Source organism: Podarcis tiliguerta (genome assembly GCF_965153285.1).
Source record: "Podarcis tiliguerta genome assembly, chromosome: 4".
In the NCBI taxonomy this organism is placed as follows: Eukaryota; Metazoa; Chordata; class Lepidosauria; order Squamata; family Lacertidae; genus Podarcis; species Podarcis tiliguerta.
In genome coordinates, this window is record NC_139537.1 from 54,635,928 (window position 1) to 54,659,640 (window position 23,713).

At 43.4% G+C, this 23,713-nt stretch overlaps 1 protein-coding gene across 7 annotated transcripts in view; it reads left to right on the forward strand.

Moving 5' to 3' along the window:
* The first annotated feature begins 2,926 nt into the window (after positions 1-2,926).
* Positions 2,927-23,713, forward strand: part of AGPAT3 (1-acylglycerol-3-phosphate O-acyltransferase 3) — a 69,939-nt gene continuing 49,152 nt past the window's right edge. Inside the window, exons 1-2 of one of the 7 annotated variants that reach the window (XM_083437389.1) lie at positions 3,465-4,093; positions 4,680-4,764. The gene's annotated coding sequence lies outside the window, so the exon portion shown is untranslated. Of the gene's footprint in view, positions 4,094-4,334; positions 4,509-4,679; positions 4,765-9,131; positions 9,288-13,017; positions 13,158-23,713 lie in introns of those variants that run through there. The other 6 variants (XM_083437385.1, XM_083437386.1, XM_083437383.1 and 3 more) reach the window with 6 other exon arrangements.

Consider the following 23,713-nt stretch of genomic DNA (forward strand, 5'->3'; position numbering starts at 1 on the left):
CTTCATTCTTAGATCTCAGGGCAGTTCTTATACTGTATAAAAAAACCACAAAATACATAACACTACCACAAACCAATAAACCCCCTCCCAATTGCACAGTTGAAGCTAGTACATCAGCTGGGCTTGTTCCTTGAGATGTCTGGTTTGGCCACAGCCTCATTTACATCCCATTTGGATTACTGTAGCACACTCCATGTGGGGCTGTCTTTGAAAAGTGATAAGGACCCTCCACTGGCTCAAAAAGCTGCAGCCAGATGGTTGACTGGGGCTGATTTTAGGGAGAATAACAGCTGTTACTACAGCTGCAGTAGCTACCAGTCTATTTGCGGGCAAAATTCAAAGTGCTGGTTATCACTGTACATTGAGAGGAAGTTAAATGAATGAGATTTTGATAGATTATGAGGGGGAAATCAATCAAAATACTGTAATGTAATGTTTCCAGAAGGAGATTCTAAGACACCCACAGATTTTTAAAAAACTTCATATCCATGAGAATTCACCCCAATTTTGGCCCCACCTATGTGGCTAAATAGAAGTGATATGAGATTAACAGTGCTGATCTGACAGCAGCAAGAAAGAATTATTTCATTCTCACCCAGAAAAATGAGAATAGAAGCATTATCTGCTGGAATCCTGCTTTAATTTTGATGGCTTCTCACAAGTTAAATGCAATCTCCTACAACACACTTTCTTCCCCCTTAAGGACTGCACATGCTGTTCTTCAATATATATAGCCTCATAACACAAATCAATCTATGAAAGTTGCACTTACTTGCACACTGCTTTGGGAATAAAACCCACTGAATGGGGCTTACTTCTGAATATAGCAACCTCCCATATCAACCTGGCCAATGGTAATACCTATCCTGCACACTCTGTGACTAACCTCCAAAATGTTAGTGGTTTAGACCCAGATAAAAGGTGAGATCAATGGGACTTACGCTGTTAGCCTAATTTACCCTATTGATTTCAATAGGATCCTAATTTAACTAAATTAACAATGAAGTGTTATCTGAGTAAACTCCTGAGCATCACTTGAGGTATACAGGTCTCTATGCATCCTACATGTTTGATCCTTTGGAGCAGCACACAAATAATAATACTAATACTAATAATAATAATAATAATGATGATGATGATGATGATGATGTTACTATATGCCACCCATCTGACTGGGTTGCTCCAGCCACTCTGAGAGACTTAAAGGTAAAGGTAAAGGTACCCCTGCCCATACGGGCCAGTCTTGACAGACTCTAGGGTTGTGCGCCCATCTCACTCAAGAGGCCGGGGGCCAGCGCTGTCCGGAGACACTTCCGGGTCACGTGGCCAGCGTGACAAAGCCGCATCTGGCGAGCCAGCGCAGCACACGGAAACGCCATTTACCTTCCCGCCAGTAAGCAGTCCGTATTTATCTACTTGCACTCGGGAGTGCTTTCGAACTGCTAGGTTGGCAGGCGCTGGGACCGAACAACGGGAGCGCACCCCGCTGTGGGGATTCGAACCGCCGACCTTTCGATCAGCAAGCCCTAGGCGCTGAGGCTTTTACCCACAGCGCCACCCGCGTCCCCCACAGCGCCACCCGCGTCCCCTGAGAGACTTACAACAAATTAAAACATCAAACACAGTAAAACACCAAACATTCATTAAAAACTTTCCTATACAGGGCTGCCTTCAGATGTCTTCTAAGTCAGATATAGTGGTGCCTCGGGGTAAGAACTTAATTCATTCTGGAGGTCTGTTCTTAACCTGAAACTGTTCTTAACCTGAAGCACCACTTTAGCTAATGGGGCCTCTTGCTGCCGCCGCCGATTTCTGTTCTCATCCTGAAGCAAAGTTCTTAACACGAGGTAATATTTCTGGGTTAGCGGAGCCTGTAACCTGAAGCGTATGTAACCTGAAGTGTATGTAACCCGAGGTAGGTACCACTGTAGTTGTTTATTTACATATGATGGGAGGGCATTCCACAGGACAGGCACCACTACTGAGAAGGTCCTCTGCCTGGTTGCCTGTAACCTCACAATGAGGAAACCATCAGAAGGCCCTTGGAGCTGGATCTATGTCCCAGCTGAACAATGGGGGTGAAAACACTCCTTCAGGTATACAGGGCTCAGGCCTTTTAGGGCTTTAAAGGTCAGCACCGGGCTTTTTCTCAACCGGAACTCAGTTCTGGCAGGTAGGCACCATTGTCATGATAAGGTAACAATGGTGTTGTAATGTGGTTATTACCACTCAATATTTTGGAACAATTATAATTTTCAACGTTTTAGGCTACCCGGTCAGATGGGTGGCATATAAATAATAAAATAATAATTATTATAAGCAGCTACAGCCAAGGAAGAGTGCAGCATATGCTGAAAATGTCCCTTTGACTAGTAATACCAGCCTTGTAGCTGAGGGAATGTTAGTTTGTGTATCTGCTAAATGTAATATATAGGCCTACAACTCCATGAGGCCTTCCTGAGGAGAGGAGGCCAGCAGTAACAGGTCAGTCAGAAGACTAAGCCCCATGAAACAGAAATAATAATAATAATTTATTATTTATACCCGCCCACCTGGCTGGGTTTCCCCAGACACTCTGGGCGGCTTCCAGCAAAGATTAAAAATGCATTAAAACATCAGTCAACAAGTTTTGCCACAAGGGATTTGGAATATGGAAGAGGTACTAGGGAGAAGCACAGTCTGATCCCTATTCCCTTATCCCAAAGTAAGAAAAAGGAAGAGCCCAGGGCAAGAGTGAATTCTCATAAGTAGTTCATGTTCCCAACAATTACTGTCTGTAGCCCCCAGCTTTGCACACACACATGCACGGGCCCTATAGGGTGCGGCAGCAGGGCTCCCAACACACCAGCCCCATACAAGCTCTGTGGGTCACCACCAAATGCTACCCCCACTGTGTCCCACAGTGTGTGCTCCTGTTCAAATGGCAGTAGTGAACATGCGGAGGCTAAGCGTGGCAACACCGAAGCGGCACTCCACAAGTCCGTTTTGAACGACTGAGGGGCCTATTTTAAACTGCATGCGATAGTGCCCATTTAGGACGCTTCATCCTCGGTGGGGGAGACCCTGTTGCACACAAAGACTTAAGGTCGTTGGGAGTTGAATCTGCATTACGGGATGATGGCAACTACTGGGGCGCGCGGGTTGCAGCGTGGAAGTCATTTGAAACAGCCTACGACGTCCGAGGATGAAATCTTGCATCCGTGACGCGGCTCTTGCCTCTCTCTCCCCCCACCACCCTTCGCTCCCCATAAGCCTGAGAAGAAGCAGGCGGAGGAGGGTCCGCTGCCGCGGCGAGATGGAGCGGCCTGCGGGCGTTGTTCCTCCTCCTCCTCCTCCTCCTCGCCCCACCCCAGTGAACGGGACTCGGGCTAGAATTGCGGAGGCCGCGGCTCTTCAGCTCCGCGGTACTTCTGGATAGGCGTGCGCGTCTGGAAAGTGGGGAGGGATGGAGAGGAGGCGTCGTCGTCAGGGAACAATGCCTCCCGCCGCCCGGGAGGACCGGCCTTGATGCAAGCGCGGGTTCCCTTGCAGGCGAGCTTGCAAACGGCAGGAAGCCGGCTGCCTAGGAGCCAAGGCGTCCTCTGCAGCGGCGGCGCCCTCCTCCACCTCCTCCTCTCGCTTCCAACCCAACTCTCCTGCCCCCGGTGGCCCGGGAGGAACTGAACTGTCGCTGCACAGGAAGTAGCGGCTGCTGGGAGCACACAACCGCACACACACACCCCACATCTCTCGCTTTCACACACACACACACACACACACACACACACAGAGGCAGCTGGGTCTGCCGCACTCCATGCCCTCGGCTCTCCGCACCGGAGCCCGGCGCCGCCGCGACCCCAGGCTTCCCGCCCGCCGCCTCCTCCTCGGAGCAGCCCTCCGAAGCGCCGCCGCAGTGCCAGAGGCGGCGGCCCCAATTGCGGTAGCCGGCGCTGAGGGAAAGAGGTGGCGGCGCTGCTCCTCCTCCTCCTCCTCGGGGGAAGGCGGCGGCGGAGGTGGCCGCGGCTCTTGGGTCGGAGCTGGGCCAGGGCAGCCGCGGGGCAAGGAAAGGAGGAAGGAGGCGAGGCGGCGTCGGCTGCTGCTGCTGCAGCTGCAGGTTTGTACTGCTCCGGCAAGGGATCGGGTGGTGCAGGCGGGTCCGTGCAGCTGCCGGCAGATCGGGTTCCTCTCCTGCCTTTACCGTGAGGAGAGACCCTTTCTCCCCTGGCACAGCGCCGGCCCCGGCTTGCCCTTCTTCGCAGGTGGCTCCGCTGGGCTCAGCCTGCTTGCCCGCCCCCCCCCTCTCCCCGCCTTCCTCCTTTATTCCTTCCCCAGCCCCTCCACGCAGCCCTCTCCTTGCTGCAGTCCTTCCTCGGGCGCCTCCCTCCCCCTCGCAAGCCTCGTTCTCCGGCTGCCAACTTCTTCCTGCACCCCGTTCCCTCCCCCGGGGAACCTTAATGGATTAGTCTCCTTTCCCCCCTCGCCCTCGCCCCTCTGCATTGTGCGAGCCGCTGCCTTCAGACCGCTGGATGGTACGGGTAGTAGCGTCCCCTCCTCCCTTAATTTCCTCCGTTTCCCTAATTGCTTCCGTGCTGTGGTAGTGAGGGGAGAACTATGTCTGCCGGATTTCTTCAGTGTGTATGTGTGTGTTTTTTTACTTTTTGGCTGAGTTTCTCTTCGGGTTTTTTTTTTAAACACACCAGGGGTTAGCCTTGCGATGCTGAAGCAGCCCTTGTCTCTTTACACACACCCTTCCCTACGGTTCTCCGAAGGATTGTGAAATTGGAGGTATGCTTTCTGGGCTTGTACGTTGCCGCTTTGCTTGGATATCTGTGGTGTTGCAAGAAAAGGAGGGGCTTCCATATCGTGGGGTGGACTCTTTTTAGACTCAATACTTTCTCTTTAGCCTTTATATTTGTGGGCTGGGATTGTACTGTATAGGAATTGTTAACAGGCATTTCTTCAGTCGCAGGGATGCTCAGCTGTTGGAATTGTTAGTGACAGAAACTGGAAAAGACTATATCCTTTCCGCTAGACTGTCTCGATTTCATGTGTTTGAGATGCAAGAGATGCTTCCTGAGGGCCCGTCCTACTCAGTTATTTCGTCCCTGGGAGTTTTGAGAGAATTAAGAGGTTTTTGCTATTAATTTTGCTCAGTCTGTGCTTTTAAATGAATCAGTAGACACTGGTCTGTTAAAGGGCAAGGGCCTTAAAATTAAGGTATACGTACTTGCCATTTTACTTTAGGATGAGAACATTGTTCTCTCTGATCAGATTAGATTTATTCAATTTGTGTTTCACAGACGGAACCCCAAAGTGATTTGCAATACAATAAAACTCAATTAAAATGAAATAAATGTGTTAAAAGTGTTCATCTGCAAAAAAATACCACCATACTTAAAAATAAAATAACCATCCCACCCACGTAAGGATGAACACTGAAAGCAAGACAGTTAGCACTGATAAAATGCCCTGGCATTCCACCTGGGGAGGGTCACCACAGAGAAGGCTCTGTGGCCTCATAGGAAAAATGTTACAGCATATCAAGTGAAATGTGAGTTTTCCACTGTATGTAGATTAGATAGTTGCTGCATCACACACCAGATATCTCGTCTGTGAGCCCATACTGCTGACCAGACTACCCTACGATGAACTAATTACCTGAATTATTGTGGCAAGTCACAGTGAGTGGTTGTTTTTTAAACCAAACATTGGGTGCAGATGTGTGGTACAATAGTAATATGTAACCATGGGATCTATGGAGTGTAACAGAATAAATTCTCTCACCGCTTTAAATATGTCCTTATTTATATAGAGAAAAATATTGCCCCTGAAGCAAGTCTGAATATAGAGCTCTCATGTTAGTTTAGCCTAATTGGTAAGTGTATGTGTGTGTGTGTATCTATATCTATATATACGCACACCCATCTATCATCTATTTATCTCTTATCGATCTACCTATCTTACCTGTCTTTACTCAAAGATCCACATTCCTCTTCCTTTGAATATGGCAGATCATCTACATAGAGGACCTGACATAGGAAAATTTGTGGCCTTCCATAAGTTGTTGAACTACATTTCCCACAATCCCTCACCATTGGCCCTGTTGGCTGTGGCTGATGGGAGTTGGAGAGCATAAGGTTCTTCATCCCTGATTTTTGGACTACAACTCCCATTATCCCTGGTTATTAGTCATAGTGACTGGGGCTGATGGGAGTTGTATTCTTAAACATTTGGATGGCATGACACTGACTATCTTTGTTTTAGGTAGACTGTTATCACTGATAAGGTAGAGTCAAACCCTCTGTTTGATGCATTATTAATTTAGTGGAGCTTTTAAACTTCTGTCGCAACCAGAAAACGAGAAACGCTGAAAACACACCCAGTAGCTGTCATTCTCCATGCAACCAAAGATCTACATAGTTGTTGTGGGTGGAATTCTATGAGGTCCACTTGCGCAATGAGACTCCCCCCCCCCCCCAATTCTTACCCCATGCACACCCTAAACCTGCTATGGGTTTTCTCTCAACCCTCCAAAACAGATTCAGGGAGTGCGGAGGAAGGGAGAGTCCCGTTGTGTGAGCAGACCTTGTTCTGTGCAACAACAATGTAGTTGAATCCCACTCTGTGTTAACAAAAAAGAACATGCAAAAATGGTGCTGTCTGCCACAGCCAGCAAGAACGGGTATTATGTGGCATCTGTTGTAGTGCCAATTCCACCATTATCTGGCTTTTGTGCTAGACACTTGTGACAAAACCTTGTTGAAGCAAAAGTGGTATACCCTGGAGCGGAGGCTGATGAAGCAGGCTAGAAGACTGCTAGAACGCAAGCGGATAAAGACTCCAAATGAATACAACTGAACACAGATATGTGTGGATTATCTAGCCTACTCTGTGGCAGTGAAGTCGGCAAAGAAGGGTAACTTCTGTGCTGCAAGTTTGTCCTTGACTTGGTGTGCAGCAGAGCAATGTAGAGTGTAGTGTGATGTGGTGGTTTATATCCTGGCCCAAAGAAAGTCAGAGCTCTCAATAGCCTGTTGTGACTTATTTGCTAGACGTTTTTAGAATAAAATCACTTGTATCCATAGAGATGCAGACTCTACTGTCATGGTAGGTCCGTCTCTTGGGGTGTCTACAGAGCAGTCTGGTCAGATGCCCTTGGATGAGTTTCCGTGGGTGCAGTTCAGGGTACTTGGACAAGTGTGGGTGACCATCTGTATTCTTGCCCTTCCTGGTTAATAATATTTGGTAGAATTTGTGTTCCGTTTGTTCTAATTTAACAAATGAACCTCTATTTTGGGTTAACAGCCCCCTGCTCACCTCCTTTCTTCCCTGATTATCACCACAGTTTCCGGAGAAGAGATTTCTCGTGAGAATAATATGGAGGGGAGACAAGTTTTATGGTCATAAATTAAATTTGAAAGTCTTCCACCCAAATTAGTTTTTCTTCTAGCATAATTTAGTTTTTCCTCCTAGCAGGCATGTGTCTCTACAAAAAAAAGCTCTCCAAGTTTGATCCCTGCCATATGAAATCTCACTGTTCTAGTCTAGTTCATGACACCTTGTCATCTGTGAATTTGGGTGTCCACACTGGTGGACATTGAAACTGCAAGCAGTTCAACATGCCAGAGTGTTCTGGGACTATAGATCACATGGTGTGTCCCACAAACCCTGAATTTATTAAACTCCTATTTTCCTACCTCTTTTTACTTTGTCTTTATTACTGTTTAATTTTAGGAGTTTATACCTTTCACCTTTGATAAAATTCATAGAGTAGTTTATAAAACCTTTGTAAAAGTCTTGAGAAAGAAGAGTCAGGAAAACACTTATTGGCCTCTCAACTATTCATGATCATAAAACTGCTCTTTCTTGCAATTTCCCCTAAATTCATAAAATAGAACAAGTGTATAGACAAAGCTGTGGGCAGCAGGAGGTCACTGTCTAACATTCAAGAATTCTCCACTTTTGGATTACAGCTTTTGGAGTAACAACCATTTAATGTTGAACTGAAATGATTAGGCGTATGTGGAAGAATTACAATTAACAGGAATAGCATATTCCTGAAAGAAATTAAGGAAAAATTGAGGTAATAATGAGATCAATGGCTGCCATCCGTGAATAATTCTCCAATTTGATTCTGAAGAAGCATGAAACAGGATATAATCCCAAAGATCTTGTAAGCTATTACAGTGGAACCTCAGGTTACGTACTGTCCTCCTTACAAACGCTTCGGGTAATGAGCTCTGCTAACCCAGAAGTAGATGCTCCTTGTTGCGAACTTTGCCCCGGGATGCGAGCAAAAGTCGCGCAGCTGCAGTGCAGCAGTAGCAGGAGGCCCCATTAGCAAAAGCATGCCTCATGTTAAGAACGGTTTCAGGTTAAGAACGGACCTCCGGAACGAATTAAGTTCATAACCGGAGGTACCACTGCATTGGTATTGTTTGGGTAACTTCCTTTTTTAAAAATAAAGTGCCTGCAGCTTGCATTTTATAATTTTCTATTTTATGGACATATACTCATATATATGCTTTCATGTATATATAATGGTTTAATGTTTCTTTTTTATTATTTCATTATCACTTAGATTCCAATGATTTTGTTTTTCATGAGTTTCAGAGCTTTGGACAATGTCCCTAGTGCAAAATACCAAAATGTAACCAAGCCTTAATAGTTATCATTTAGCAATATATCATAACTCTTGAATAATTGATGTACATATTTACCTCTGCTCTTAGGAATAGTTGACAGGTTTTTAATTTCTCCCTATTACAGGAACTTTCTCGACATTTTCTATTTAGGTGGTATATAATGTTGTCAAATCTTACTGCAGAATTCAGTGCTGCAGCTAGCCAAGAATGTACCATATTCCAAAAACTTCGATGTTGTAGACCTTGATATGCTAGATACATATGAAAATGTGATTATTTGTATCTTGTTATAGGACATGATGGTTATTTTCATGGTCTCCAAAACCACTTGACTGTCCTCACCTGCTGAGAGGCATTGATTTTTAAAAGCCCACAGCGTGTGTACAAGGATGAAGTGGTTACATTTAGGAAAAGTTGCTTAAGGAGTGTTTGATTCACATTTTTAAGTTTTCCGAAGTCCTGCTTAATGACCCATCTCCCTGGTCTCTTTCTGTGAAATTAGAGCTAAGCCAATGGCAAAGTGAGTCTGTGACACTCCTCCCTGTAAAACTCCTCTGTGACATCAGAACAGATCATCAGATCAGACACTGGCGTCAGGAGGAGCCGGAGAGAGGGTTGCCAGCGCTCAGAAGAATGTGTTGGGGAGAGCAGGACTGTGGTGAAGTAGGTTTAACAGTAACTGCTTTGCTAATGGACCCTTGGCTATTTGTAGAATAAGTGTCCCTATTGTTTCTTTAAAGTATTGGAGGTTATTACTTTTCCTTTAGATGATAGATGTCGCTTTTGGTACTGAAAGAGCCATCACATGCCTTAAAGTCTAATGGAGGAGGCCCTGCTACCTAGGCAGGCAAGATGAGAACAGGGCTTTTTCTATATCTTTTTTACAGGGAATTGCTGCATGTTACAGAGGGGAAACCTAAACTGAAATCAGTGGAAAATGTAAGGAGCCATGTTATGGGTTGGTTACAATATCATCAGTTACATGAAATGTTTAAAATAAACAGGAAAAATGGTTTTTCAGACCACAGCTCACAATTTGAAAAAGAACTTCTACAAAACAAAGAAAAGCTTTTGTCTAAAATGTACAATCTGTTACTAGATTGGGAAACAAAAGAGGAGCTTGTCAAAGCCTCTAGGTCTCTATGATACACTGGGCAATAGATATGGGACATAATAATAGGTTTTAATTTAGGCCAGGCTTCTTCAACCTCGGCCCTCCAGATGTTTTTGGCCTACAACTCCCATGATCCCTAGCTAGCAGGACCAGTGGTCAGGGATGGTGGGAATTGTAGTCTCAAAACATCTGGAGGGCCGAGGTTGAGGAAGCCTGGCCTAAGTGGTTTGTTTTGTTGTGCATGTTGATAGTGGATTTACTGATTTTTTTTACAATCCAGTTTGAATCTCTGGAATTGTAGGGTACAATAAACCAGAAGTTCAGTGTCCTTTTGATTTTGCTGAGGGAACTAGCATGTACTTTAATTCTCTTCCTTTGAAATCGAAGGAATTTATTTTTTGCCTGGATTGCACTCCTTGTAGTTATTTATTTATACCCCACCCTTATCCCTGCCTTTATAGACATTAATAATAATCTTTGAGCTGATGGGTGAAAATGTGTGGGTGGCAGCTAGGAACTTTTCAATCTGAAAAATAGACAGGCTATCCATGGGATAGAATGGCAAAGTGTGCAGGATTCTCCACATATTTTACTGAGGGAGCAATAGGAAAATATTAGTGTTGGTAGAGTGCAAACTCTGTGTGTGCAGATATGTACACAAGTTGCATACCAATAACTTAAATGGAGCACTTAACAGAAATGGTTAGGCGTGTAGACTGTTAAAGTGGGGGGAAAGGAGTTGGAAATGCATTTTGAGGTTGCCTGACTCTGTTGCTATGATGAAATTTTGTATGATGCATCACAAGGAATCTTATTTCACATCTGTGATTGCCCATTTTGAAATATGGTTATTGACTCATGCTTTCACAGGTGTATGAATACCTAAGGTAAGACAAGGAGGGGTTCCCAGATAATTACTTTGATAACTGGCAGACTGAATTCTGTCTTGTGATTTTCAAATGGCCTACAGACAAATTTGGAGGTGAGAATATAACTAATAAAATCTCAGTAGCTCATAAAGTTGAACTTTCTGCTTGCAATCGAAACAGCCCAGAGCTATTGAGCTTTTTTGGGGGAGGATTGCCCAGAGTTGTTGAGCTTTTTAAGCCGCCCATCGCCCGCCCTATTACCGCAGCAATAGCCAATCAAAACCAGCCTTTGCTGCAGCCACAAATAACACCCCAAATAGCCACTGACAATCTCCAGTTCGCGGCAGCAACCAGTCCCACGTCACCCCTATGCGCTATCCGTGTATAAGACGAACCCCTATTTTTAACATAAATTTCTAGTAAAATAACCCCTCATCTTATACATGGAAAAGCACAGTATATATGCCAATCATATTAATTTACTAAAACACTCAATTAAGAAGATGCTTCCCAATTAATTGGGGCAAAAAAAATCTTCAGCTGGCCTCTGTTGCTTTTAAGGTGGTAATGGCACATACAATTCAAACTAAATAATAAAATCTGAACCAAATCCATTCCAAATCAAACCAAATACCGTATTTTTTGCTCTATAAGACTCACTTTTGCCTCCTAAAAAGTAAGGGGAAGCGTGTGTGTGTCTTATGGAGTGAATGCAGGCTGCGCAGCTATCCCAGAAGCCAGAACAGCAAGAATGATTGCTGCTTTCACTGTGCAGCAATCCCTCTTGTTGTTCTAGCTTCTGAGATTCAGAATATTTTTTTTCTTGTTTTCCTCCACCAAAAACTAGGTGTGTCTTGTCGTCTGATGCGTCTTATAGAGCGAAAAATACGGGTAATTGCTGCGATCACTGTTCTTTATAATATGAGGTAGTATAACTTGTATCTTTATTATTGTATTCCTTTTAATGTTGTCATTACAAGCCACCTCAGATGAAGTTAGGTGGGAAAACTAAGTTGCTGTGGGGCTCTATCCATCAGATGCCTCCTTTGGTGCAATTTTCGTAGGTTTGAATGAAATTTGAATTGGAAGATAATTTACTTGGCGGCACTGATTATTGTATTCTATATTGGTTTTGTACCACTTTTTTCTATTTAGAATTTATCAGACACACCATGCCAAAGGAGACATGTGCTCATACTCTCTCCTCCACCTCCCCACAATCTATTTAGTTATTCCTTGGTTTCCATGTCTATTCAAAATTCAGTGAGACTTGCTTCTAGATTAATGTGTATAGGATTGCTACTGTTTTACACAGTTTCCTGGGAGTATGCCTTGTTGAATTAAGTGGAACCTCACTTCCAAGTAGACATGTCCAAGATTGTGTCGTAAATCTCCTAAAGTTCACTGAAGAATTGCTGTTGATAGACCCTATTTTGTTCTGGCGCTAGAAGGGTAAAAGGACTAAAGCTTTATTTGAAGAATACCTGCAATATCCTGGCAGTCCTGGCTCTAGTCAAACCTAATCTTTTGCTTTTGTGAGCATTAAATTCATGCTTGAAAAGAGCCTGAGTAGTTTCCACTGATTAATCAAGTGTAGCATTTTAAATCTGATTGCCTGGTAGAAGTAAAAAAGTGTGATAAAGAAAACCAACATTTCTGTCACATGTTTGGCTAGTGAATCATTCTATTTAAGTTTGAATGGTGGCATTTATCAATAGGGGTAGACTGTCAGGGTTGCTTGATACGCTAATAATTTGAGCTTTTCATTGGTAGAAATTTATTGGATATCTGTAAATCTGTCCCTTCGCAAGGCATTTTGATCACTGGAAATGCTTGTGAGAGTGGATCTCAGTTAATTTCACGCTGCAGAATATGGGTGGAATCCTGTTGGTGTTCTTAAGTTTATGGGAAGAGTTCAGATCCAGTGGATGCCTCCACAAACAAAATAAGAGGGGAGGTAATTTCTGCTGATTCCCTGCCCTGCCCCCCCCCCCCGGCAGCCTTTGAAAATTGGCTGTAGAGAGATGGGGAAACCTTTCAGAACAGGATGGGAGGTGGTGTGGAAGGCTTTAGCGGGTGGAGGGGGAGTGGTATAGGCAGAAATCATCTCCTCCTTCCCAGGCAGTTGTTGGATCACAAGCCCTTCTGAAAGTGCAAGGGCAGCAATTGGATTCTACCCTCTGAAGAAATCAAGACTTTGGTGATGTGAAGGATATTTTTTTTTGCTCTTCATTCAACCTCCCAACAATGCAATGAGCGCTGGTTGCTGATGCCCATTGAGACAGATAGGGCAAAAGGCAGGGAAGGTAGCAGCAGGTGGAGCCAGAACCAGTGACAAGAAGAGCCAATTCATTCTCATTTTGTTCCCAACCTCCTGATTTCACATTTTGTTTCTTCATGAATCTTCCAGAATACAGTATTCACCAATTACAAGAGCCACTGGATAAAGAATGTTGAGACCTCCATGCAGGGGGGGAAAAGGTTCCGTTACCAAACAACAGTGAGGCAGGATGGAATATTACAACCAGATCACAAGGTGCAGTGATGCAGGTCAATACCTCTCGCTTTATAATATATATGCAACACTTGAGTGATCCATTGTCCTGCACCAGCCCTGCCAACTCAATTTGATTACATGTCCTTGCCAAGAAGCATAAGAGCTCTTGCACTATCAGCATATTTTGGAGTGGTGTTTTAAACCCCCCCATCCCCAAAAATCACCATATATTTCTTCCATCCTCTCTCCTACAAGTGTTAAATTGATACTTGAAAACAAACACCCACACCCACCAGCAGACTTATTCATTTGCTTATTTTATTGAGAACGTTTATAACTCACCCTTCATTGTGATGGATTCCCATGGCAGGGTTCAAGCTACAGATTCTATGAAACTTCGTGAAACAGCCATAAATCATCAGAACAAACCTAGCAATAAGACCAGCTAAAGTCACAAAGCAATCTATCTGCCAGAGTTAAAACCCTAAAAACGTTAGCCTTAGATGCTAACTAGTTTATGGAAGCTGTGGAAAGCATGTGTTCTCTGGGGTGGCGGTGGAGAGAGAAATGTTGCAGACTGTGTGGATGTTTAGAAAGAAAGTCAATAACGGTTTGTTTGCGGGGTGGGTCCCAAAGAATCTTTAGTCTTAACTTGAGGTAACGCTACTGGCTTGTGTCGTTGCCAGGGATACCCTTGTCATGGTTGTCTAGGGCCTGCGATGGTGTCATTCTTTCCTCTAGTCTTTCACAGAGAAGGTCTGCCAGCTTGCCTCAGTACAATACAGCACCTGCTGTGTGCATCCCCATTGCGTTACTTACTTATCTACACCGAGAATGATGATTGTGGAGTTTTTGTCTTTTGTTTACACTTCTTTCCACTAAACATCACAGTCATTTTCAAATGCAGAATACAATACTGGCCTGCAACTAGGCTTTTTTTTTTGAGAGCCGCTTTCGAGAAGGGAGCAGGGGTGACTGGAGCCCCATTATTTGGAGACAAACACCCTTCTTTCACCTTGAGGTTGGCTGTGTGTGTGTGAGAGAGAGCGAGAGAGCGCACGCACATCATTCTGTTAAGAGGCTTAGTTTGGCCCAGGAGTGTGTGTTGACCGATCTGCAATGTTTGACCTTATGCTAACAATCTACATCTCTGGCTCTTGCTCTGTGCCCTTCGTCTACCTGGAATGTGGTTACAGGAACAGTAGAATCATAGAGTTAAAGAGTTGGAAGGGATCTTGAGGATCATCTAGTCCAACCCGCTGCAATGCAGGAATATACAGTTGTCCCATACCGGAATTGAACCTACAACCTGTAGTTCTCTTATGGGGCTGCTTGGATAGAAGGAAGGGATATTCACTGTTCAGAAGGGCATTTCTGAGCAGCCTAGGAATTGCCTTCAGTAATTAAAGAAAACTGACTTGGACTATTCCCATGTAAAATAACAGCAAGGTTGACAGGGCTCATTACTGGGGTTAAAGAATTACTTCTTGTGTTTCTTCCCCTCTACTCCAAGAAAAACCCAGTTGTTCTTTTTTTAAAAAAATAACGCTTCTGTTGATCCCTTTTATATACGAGTTGTTCCTTTTTGGCTACAGCATTCACACCAGAAAATAAAAGGAATGGTTACGTATTGTATCATATTGATGATGCTTGATCTGAAAAACAGGTTCTTTCCCCATGATTCCTTATTTGCAGAAAAGCAGTTTTTAAAAAATAAAATAACGTTATATCCTGCTTTTCTACAGTCACAGAACCCAAGGTGGTCTACACGTGGTTCTTAGATGACCACCCATCCAGTCGCTGATCACACCCAGGCTGGCTTAACTTCAACAAGGTGTAGCCTAGGACCTTTAACTTAGTGTGTTTTCTAGGTTGTCATTGAATCATTTCAAAGCAACCTATAAATATAGGTAGGTTTTACATATCTGTATTCAAACTTAATCTTAACCAGGTGATTTTTAAAAAGTTAAATCTGACCCCCCCCTTTTTTTTTAAGTTTGCCCTGATTATTTTTTTTGGGGGGGGGAGTTTGGGAATCATTGACTTAAATAGAAATAGTTTGATCAGAATTAGTCACTGAAACTTACTGCTTTTGTCCATCCCCCCCCCACGTAATCCCTTAGCCAGTAATATATTTCTGTTGATTAAACGGATGTTTCCTCATATTGCTGGCCTTCTAATATTTGCTGCCATTATCCCCAGCAGGTTGTAAGAACTGTATCAGGTTCCCTCCCCCCTCATTCTTAATTTCTTTTTCCTGGCATTGTTTCCTTTATCTTTATTTGCTTCAAATACACAGAACTGGATCAACCCTAGATACTACTAGGAAATCTGTTCTCCAAGCATGGGCCCTGTGTAGCTAAAACATTGCCATTCACAGACATGATGAGGGTATCAGCAGCTTTGAGGGAAATTTCAGGGTTTGGAGATGTACAAGAAATCCTCAGGGGGAAACAGCTACCACCTAGTGAGCCTGCGATGCAGACTGATTATTGCTAGCAGGGATGGGACCAGGAGGTGTGGAAGGGAGTATCGTGGAAATGGGTATGGCTGCGAGGAACCCTGAATAGGAGCACTCCATTCTGCAACATTTTGCTGCAGTCTCGCTTACAGCATGCATAATCTAACCATATTAATGACAGCAGTTGCTTGTATACATGCTTTTATAAATCTTCCAAGTAGTTTGGGGATGGTTTCTTCCAATGCTGCAATTAACTCTTATTCTTTATTTTTTTCCATTTCAGAACTTACATTTAGTATATGAGGTGATGAGGGCAACAGCATGGTTTCTATATCAATCTTTTAAATCACTTTCGCCTCTTCTCCAGATTCATAATTTAGTACCTGCCATTAAGTTAGCCAAAGTTCTTCCAAGAGGCTGATCTGATGGTCTTGCTATTCTGGGCGGCTGATCTGCCAGCACTCTGCTAACGCAATGTTGCCGAGAAATGTATACTCTCCCCAAGCAGTGAAGTCAAAAGCACAAGAACAGAATCACAATAATGCTTGCCAATGAGACCTCTACTTTAGCCATGCGTGGAAGGCAGCAAGCATCACATAGCAAGGAGTGGAATGCCAGAATGGTGTTGCAGAATTTTCCCCCACACAATGTACAAGTTAGAAGAGCCCTCAGACTTTTTCTGGCAGAGATTCCTATGAGCCAGTAGTCAGTAGGTCTCGTTCATGCAAGATCGAGGGCAGGGAAGGCAAACGACAAGGGCACCAGAGACACCACTGTGACATGACTGGTAGTTCTAGTGGGTTAAAACAATGCAGTAGTGGATAGGGGGTTCGATTGCAATGTAAATGTGGCCTTCACAAGGGAAGCATACTATTTAGCAGTGATAATTTTGGGTGGACAAAGGAGAAGCAGTTCATTTATTCATTGGTGACATTTTGATGACCATCCACCAACCAAGTCTTTGGGGTGGTTTAAAAAACTTATGAATCTATGAAATATGTTACCTGAAATGTGTAAATTGACATTTGTGGTTGTGTTTTGCCATGTAGGTTGAGCAAGGCCATTTATTTGGCGATGCAGGTGTGTCATTGCTTGACCCCATATCTCCCCAGAACCAGCTGGAGTACCAGCTGGGTATTTTTCTCCCTCAGTACATGTTCACTACTGTAGCCATGACCAAAATTTTGAGGCCTTTCTGCTGGTAAAATGTGGGCACACCCTTTAAGATTAGTCCTTTCATAGGCAGTTAAATGGCTGGTAAGATCAAATATTAGAGTTGGGAGCAAGGCATTCTACTTCCTCAAATGTACATATTTAGAAGATGAATACTGAACAATCGCTTGCCAAATTCACAGGCATATTTATAACAACCTCTTTAAGAAAAATATTGCTGGGAAGGAAAAGGAAAAAGTCTCAGATGTTTTTGTGCCAAAATATGCTGGGGAAAAGCTGGAAGAAGAGTCTCCTCTGATTGGCCATTGCCTTTGTATGCTTAAAGCTGAGTTTCATAGAGCACAAAGTGGCTTTTCAAATAAAAATGTAAACCTTTTGTTTGAGGAGTAATCTGAAAATAGCAATGTAAAACATATATATTAAGATGCTCAGAAGCTCAGGGGATAACCGTAATCCAGTGCATATTCTTTATTTACTTATGGAAGTACTAAGAGTGTTAAGTGTGACACATTTGCTGGGGATTTGTTATTTTTCATAAAATTTAACTACATCTCTATATGAGATTAGGGTCACTCTCTCCCCCCCAACAGTGTTTCCTAGTTATGGTATGCCTGTGTGGTAAAAGCAGGAATGTGAATGAGATGAATTCTGCAGTGGCCATGTTTACACACTGTGCTAAAATATGGTTTAGTACTTTGTGCATTAGCAAGAAGAAGCTGATGCAAACCTTGGGATCTTGATCTCTACCCTCTCCTTTCCTGTGTGGCTGGGAGGAAGGCTTCACCAGAGTTTCCTTTCACTTTTCACCAAACTTTGATTGTCCTTATGTATGCACTAGAGATTGTGGTTTAGAACAACCTGCTTCATACATTGGCTTATACAGTTAGCCTTTTCAACTAACCAGGGTTTGTCTTAAACTATTATTTCTGGTTCATATAACATGATAAACCAAGATGAGAGGAAAGTAAAAGAAGTCCTTCTCCTGGCCACATGGGAGCAGGGAGTGTACGATCCCAAGGCTTCACTTCGGCTCATTACAGCTTGTGCACATAGGGCAAACCATGGTTTAGCATTACATGTGAACTGGGCCAGTGACTCTCTGCTGGAGGTGAAAGAGTTCCACTTCAGCAGTGCATAAAATGAGGTTCTGCAGAATATTATGGGAGGAGGAATAAATGGATTTCTTTACTCAGAATTTTCTGGCTGCTGTTGCTCTTGTTCTAATTGTCCTTTGCAGAGGTGTCAGGGTTCCTTTTTCTTTTCAGTTTAATTACAGAGAAAATAATTAACTTGAGCACTAAGTGGAGGATTTGGGACTTGTAAAAAAAAACATTACAAAGAAAATCCTACTCTGTTCTGTTCCAAGAATATACTAGCCTCGGTTGAGAGACCGAAACAAACCCAGAAAGCATCTGTACCAAGGAGGTACAAAATTTCATTTTAAATGAAATTGTGTATTTCTTTTAGAATATTTGCACCCTTTAAAAAACCATTGAAAGTGAAAGACATATGTGTAAAATGAGGGGAGAGGAGAGGAGGGAAATGAATCTTGCTTGAGGAAAAGGTCTGTGGGTTGAGCAGTTCTGAATAAGTGAGGGAAAAGCCGGCATGGCTTGTACATACTTGCATACGTACTTTCCCTTGTCTGAAGCCTCTTTGCATAATACTTTTATTGCTGGTGTTACAACAGTCAAACTTTGGAGTTTCAGGGAGACGTAGAATCAAGCAGGTGCATGCCTGGGAATTTTTTTATATTTACGAAAAACCAAATTCTGATTTCACAAGAGAGGCATGCCTGTGGTGAGCAGTTACGTGTGTGTATGGCAAAAGACTAGTTTCTTCATCTGCAAAGCAGCATAGTTGCTATGAGAGCAGGTTGATGGGCCCTCTATTCAATTGTCATTTCAGCTTCCAGGTGGCTTTAGGCAAGCCACTGTCTCTCTGCCTCAGCCTTCCCTTCTTTTACAGGGTTGTTGTAAAGATAAATGATACCTCTGAAGCATTGTGGCAAGTTTAGGCACTATATTCATACCTCCCACAATATATTTTCTTATTTGGCAACAGGCAAAGTCGCATTTATTTTCACAGGCCTTTTAAATCGTGTTTTTACTCTCTAGTATTATGCTGTGTTTCAATGTGGCTGATTTACTCTGTGAAACTTGTTAGGCCTTGTACTGTGGCTTCTGATATTTAAGGTTCATGCACCTTTTTGCTTGACCCATATTTTGATTGTATTTCATACCAGTTAATTCCCCTAGGTCAGAGAGTTTTTCTCCTTGTTCTGTGGCTGTGCCTTGCGAAAATTCAATCCTGCCCACCAAATCGAATTCTATCAGATGTGTGAAAAATCCGAAGGGACACTTTGCTTAGCTGAACTTTGATTCAGCGGGCAAGATCGAATTTTCCCAAGGCACCAGCCATGGAACAACAAGAAAAGCTGTCAGACTCAGGGGAATTAATCAGTACGCAATACAATCAAAATACGAAAGTGTTGATGAAACCTTTTAGACTTCTCTGATTTAATAAATAAATAGTGCTGCTGCTGCTGCTGTATAGAACTTTATTTATATGTTTTTAATGAGCTTTAATGGGACGCGGGTGGTGCTGTGGGTTAAAGCCTCAGTGCCTAGGGCTTGCCGATCGAAAGGTCGACGGTTCGAATCCCCGCGGCGGGGTGCGCTCCTGTCGCTCAGTCCCAGCGCCTGCCAACCTAGCAGTTCGAAAGCACCCCCGGGTGCAAGTAGATAAATAGGGACCGCTTACTAGCGGGAAGGTAAACGGCGTTCCGTGTGCTGCGCTGGCTCGCCAGAGCAGTGATGTCACGCTGGCCACGTGACCCAGAAGTGTCTGCGGACAGCGCTGGCCCTTGGCCTCCTTAAGTGAGATGGGCGCACAACCCTAGAGTCTGTCAAGACTGGCCCGTACGGGCAGGGGTACCTTTACCTAATGAGCTTTAAACATTTTAAAATTATTCTGAAGCATCACCCAAAGGTGCCTTCCCCATTGTGATACCCTCCAGATGTTCTACATCAGCTCCCATCAGTTGCAGCCACCATGGGATGATGGGAGTTTAATACATCTTACAGTCTTGTACTGCAACACCCGCAGTAACTCAATATCTCATTTCAGTTGCATAGACCTCAGCACCTGCCTTCACCTGATCCCTGTATAATAGCAGTGGCAAGGTAGAGTTCCTCACACTTTATTATATTGCTCAGCATAGCAATATGTCAGTTTTTAATGTCCAGAATTATATAGGATAAGGTGTGACATTTGAAAGTTGCTTCACTGTTGGCATAATGTAAATTATGAATGCTTATTGCCTGAGAAACGTTATTTGCATCACTCAGCTGTCCTCTGCAAGTCTGGATTCTATTTTCACACTGAAAAATAAGCTCTTTGTGTGCACATCTTACATAAGGTTGTGATATAGAAATTAATGAAAACACTTGTGTGCCTTTGAGGGGAGTGCCTGATGTAGAGAGTTTTGGGCTCCATTCGGTAGGAGTACAGAAAACAGAGACTGGGTAGAGACGAAGTTGAAGAAAAGGTGATTATTTCAAGTTTCATAAAACAGCTGTATCCAACTAAGTTATATTTGGAGTAGACTTGAAGTTAGACAAGTTCTGAGTACCAGATGCTAGGTGCAAACAGCAGGGATGGACATTGCTTTTACACCCTGCTTTTGAGCTTCAATAGGATTCCAGTGCTGCAACACCATTGGAGACAGGAGCGAGACCCTGTCAGCATATTGCACCCTTGCTCAGAGATCTCCACTGGCCTATTTATTATGAGACAAATTCAATGTGTTTTTCAACGTATATTAAGCTTTTACAAATGCCATCTAATGTTGGTTCCGCCCTTGGGTGGGATCTTACCTTTTAGTACAGCACCACCTATGCTCTGAATGCCCGCAAAAAGACTTTTTTATTTAGGCCAGCCTACCGGGACATGTAATTGTATTATCTGTACTGCATCTTGAGGTATGTAGATTTCACCTATATTTCAAGGAGCTCTGACTTGCCCAGAACCTCACCGTGCATCCCTAGCAAAGGTAGGAATCTATTTCCCAAAAGCTTCTTTCTTCCCAGCTCTTTCCTCTCTTTTCTCCCCACCTTTCAGCTTAATGTTTTTTGTCCTTCTGCTGCTGCTTAAGCAGTCCCCATTTTCTGCCTCTAATCCCACTTAATCCCCCCTCCTTTTACTTCAGTTATTCCTCTTTCTTGCTTTACAGTAGTACCTCAGGTTACGAACAGTCCTGCTTACGAAGGCTTCAGGTTACGAACTCCACAAACCCGGAAGTAGGTGTTCTGGGTTGCGAACTTTGCCCCGGTATACGAACGCAATCTGCTTCAGGGGCCGCGGGAGCCTATGTAGGGAATGCGCGCCTCAGGTTAAGAACGCTTCAGGTTAAGAAAGGACTTCCGGAACGAATTAAATTCATAATCTGAGGTACCACTGTACTGCACTGAGGTTGGGAACAACGGCAACAGATTAACACAGACCAGGGTCCTGTTTCTTTACCAAAGCACTGCTGTGTCAGTCATAATGTTAGCAGTGTAGTCTGGCAGCAGTGTCAGAGTTCCCCTCCTACCGGTGGACATTGTCGTTCCAGGGCATCTGTTCTAACAGTCAAAAAAGGGGGGAAGTTTAAACATGATTCTGAAATGCGGTAACACCTCACAAGGCAGTTGCAGGCAACACTTCCGTCTCTTGAGCTTGTTGAGGCTACAGAGTGGATGGAGCAAAATTGATGAAATTTGCTAGCTGCAGAATTGTGCTCCAGCTGCTGCAGTCCTTGAACATATTAAGAAGAAAACTGTCCACAGGGTGGAGATGCGGGTGGAAGTCTGGTTGCAAGAAGTCTAGCACAATTGAAGAAAGATAACTTGACAAAAATAGAAATGCTGACCCACACAGGCATAAAATTGCCACTGAGCACCCCATAGTTTATATTTTCCTGGTTTTAAGTTGAGCAGCAACATGCAATGCTGTATTTTCAGCAGCAGCTACTTCTGTTCACGATTCTTTAGAGAGTACATATCTGTACGTTTTAAACTGTTTTTAATATTGTCTGCCCTGAGACCTTAGGGTGAAGAGCAGGCAATAAATAAATAAATAGCTTTCTGTTGAGTACAGTTTGGATGGTCCACCTCCAGAGGCTAGTAGAATCCAATGAATTTGTGAATGCCTTGGGTTTCTTCCCCAAGGGATAGAGCAAGTGACCATGTTGAAGGGCTTTTTTGTGCTATTGAATAGTAAGATGTGTAAGGATATTGATACAGCCGCCGCCAGTAACTTCCAGATTGGATTACTTTAACATGCTCTATGTGGGACTGCCCTTGAGGCTGATGCAGAAACTGCAGCTAGTGGAAATGTGGTGGTTCAACAGCTCACTGGGGTGAAATATTGCAATCAGATTACAGTATGCCGTTACTGAAGGAGTTCCAGTGGCTGTCAAATAGCTGTTTGCGTCGCTTCAGGGTGCTGGTATTTATGTCGGATATAAAAGATTGCCACATCCGTTACATATCCAACTCATCACTGTGTTAAGCCTGACTTAATTGCTTCTGGTGCAGTGGAACACCGTGACAGAAACCAGAGCGCATGGAAACACTGTGTACCTTCTCACCACAGCAGTACCTTCTTATCTACTTTCACTGGCATGCTTTCAAACTGCTAGGTTGGCAGTTCGTGTGCAACATGAAGCCACTTGACAAGACTGCTTTCCCTTCAGCATGATGAAGTTCTGCAGTTGCTGTTTCATATGATGGAATCTATGTAAAAGTTGGCTCTTTCATCACCACATGCTGGGCTAACATCTTATCATGAGGGTGTTTATAACGCTTCTTTGGTGCCCACGCCATACTGCAAACTGCTCATGGAAACACTCAGTTACAAAAGAAGCTTTTCATGTGTGCCAAGGAAGAGCTTTTCTCATGGGAATATGGATCTAGGCTTTTTGGTGTAGGTTGACTGAAATTAGTGATAAAAATTGCAAAAGAGCCAACAGTCATGTCACCACCCAAAATTTAAAAACAATGAGAGAGAGCTTCTGGGTGTGGATTGATTGAAATTAGCGATGAACCTTACAAAAGAGTCAACAGTCATGTCGCCACCCAAAATAAGATTTTGGGAAGAAATCACCCAAGGGAAGATTTCTGGGAAGAAAATGAATATAGTTGGGATTCATCCAACTTTTCTTTATTAATCGTTATTTATTGGGTTTGTTTGTTTCTTTATTTAACTACATTAAAAGCATCTCGGCCACTTCTAAAAGGCCACAGATAGTATAAGGTCATAGACCTATGTATAGAAGAAAGTTTTTGCCTGGTGCCTATAGATATATAATTATGGTGCCAGGCAAGTACCCCTGGGGAGAAGGTTCCATAAATGGGGAAACACTGCAGAAAAGGTCCATTCGTGTGTTACCACCCTCCAGACCTCTTGGGGACATTTGTATGTCAACAGAGCTTCCCTCGCTCTCCTCCCACCTCTGGGACATTCAGGAGAACCCTCACAACAAAGAGTGGCAATTGTTGCATTTGATAAGCTTGCACAAACTGATTTTATTTTTTTAATGGCTCAGAGTTTGAATTCCACCGCATGTTATTCTCTAATATGCACAACAGTGTAATATTGTTCCCAACACTGAAGCGAATAGAGTTCTAGAACTGATGTACTCTTTTTGTTTTGGTTTCCAGAGTTAACACCATTTTAGTAGCAACACTTGCTGTGTGCTAGTCTCAAGAATGCAATAGCTTCAGTTTGATTAAACATGTACTTTGGGAATATAGTCGTGACGCATGAGTAGGATAAAAAGCTGTGCTTTTCCTAGTCTCTTGAAACTTAACTGTTTGCTTTGTAGTGAAATTAAAATTCCCATTAAGTATTGCTGCTGCGCATTCATTAATCTTGTTCCAGTAATTATTTCAGATGTATTTGTTTATTCTTCCAAGAGGTGTCTGCAGGTCT